The sequence below is a fragment of the Bison bison genome, unplaced genomic scaffold (genome assembly GCF_000754665.1).
Source record: "Bison bison bison isolate TAMUID 2011002044 unplaced genomic scaffold, Bison_UMD1.0 scf7180017845855, whole genome shotgun sequence".
Taxonomy (NCBI): Eukaryota; Metazoa; Chordata; class Mammalia; order Artiodactyla; family Bovidae; genus Bison; species Bison bison.
The window spans coordinates 4143-5953 of record NW_011476428.1 but is presented as its reverse complement, the minus strand read 5'-3'; positions in this window follow the sequence as shown (position 1 = coordinate 5953).

Below are 1811 nucleotides of genomic sequence, written 5' to 3'. Positions count from 1 at the left end.
AGGCTATGGTTTTTCCACTAGACATGTATGGATGTGAGAGTTGGACTGTGAAGAAAGCTGAGTGCCGAACAATTGATGCTTTTAAACTGTGGTGTTGGAGAAGACTCTTGAGAGTCCCTTGGACTGCAAGGAGATCCAACCACTCCATTCTGAAGGAGATCAGCCTTGGGATTTCTTTGGAAGGAATGATGCTAAAGCTGAAACTCCAGTACTTTGGCCTCCTCATGTGAAGAGTTGACATATTGGAAAAGACTCTGATGCTGGGAGGGGTTGGGGGCAAGAGGAGAAGGGGACAACAGAGGATGAGATGGCTGAATGGCATCACTGACTCGATGGACATGAGTTTGGGTGAACTCCGGGAGTTGGTGATGGACAGGGAGGCCTGGTGTGCTGCGATTCATGGGGTAGCAAAAAGTCGGACATGACTGAGCGACTGATCTTACTTGATATGATGTAGTGGGTTTTCCTGTGAATATTTTTTCTAGGCTAAATGAATTAGAATACATATATAATATAAAATATATGAAAGTATATATTTATTTCAAGGTGTAGTACATCTTTTTTTCATGTGATGTCTGAAATCTAGTATCAAGGGCTCCTGTGGTTTGACTTGAAGGGCCAGCACGTCCTGTTATGGAGTGACAGAGATAATGAAGTATGTATCCCTCAGAACCAAGTGAAATATCATAGGAATAGATTATCTCTCCTAGTAGGGAGGGACTATCACCTTGTACGAGAAAAGGAACCAGGTTCTTCATTTTCTGTGAGTTATCCTTATAAAATGGGAAAACCTCCCTGGAGATTTAAGGGCAAAGAATCACTTTTGGCTATGCAATTTGAAGATCCCAGTGGAAAAGCAAAGATGTTGAGTCCCTTGATAAAAATGTTTAGTAATTTTAATTTGGCAAGGGCAGAGTGTTAAACCCAGAGCAGAACCTTCTAAGCACAAGGTCTGAGTGACGGCAGTGGATTCTTGCTCATGAAGCGAGCCCTGAAGAGTCCTCCCCTTCTTAGATATAATCTCTTAAAAATTACAACCATTAGTATTTAAAATTAAGTTAGTCTCCACTTTTTAGGTCATTGTGAAAATGCAAATCAAAATAACAATGAAAGAACACTGCACATTTTTCAGAATGGCCGAAGTCCAGAACACTGACAACACCAAATGCTGCTAAAGATGTGAACAGCTGAAAAAATATTACCATCTTGAGGAAAGGGATTTCTGTGGAGCACATTTTGAGACAAGTAGCCTTGTTGCGATTCACTTTTGACCATATATCAGCTGTTCTGTACTGTGTATGAACACCCTTCTTAGCAGAAAAGCATACAGCTTAAATGTATTAATACTTAGTATTTCTAAAGCCTGAATTCTCACATTTACCTCTGCTTTGTGTTTTTTCCAAGTTACTTAACTTCTCAAATGTGTTTATTTTTTTCTTTCTCATTTTTAGAAGGCAATCATAATAATGTCTACATGGGAGTTTTTTGTGAGTGCTGTATTAGGTAAGGCCTGGCATATATGTTCAGCAGCCATATACTATATTATGTATATTATTGGCATAACATACATGAAAAAGTGAAAGTCATGTCCGACTGTTTGCAACGCTTTTTCCATGGACTGTATAGTCCATGGAATTCTCCAGCCCAGAACACTGGGATGGGTAGCCTTTCCCTTCTCCAGGAGATCTTCCCAATCCAGGAATGAAACCCAGGTCTCCCACATTGCAGGCGAATTCTTTACCAGCTGAGCCACAAGAGAAGCCCATAGCATACATAATACTATATTATATATATATACATACATACATCTG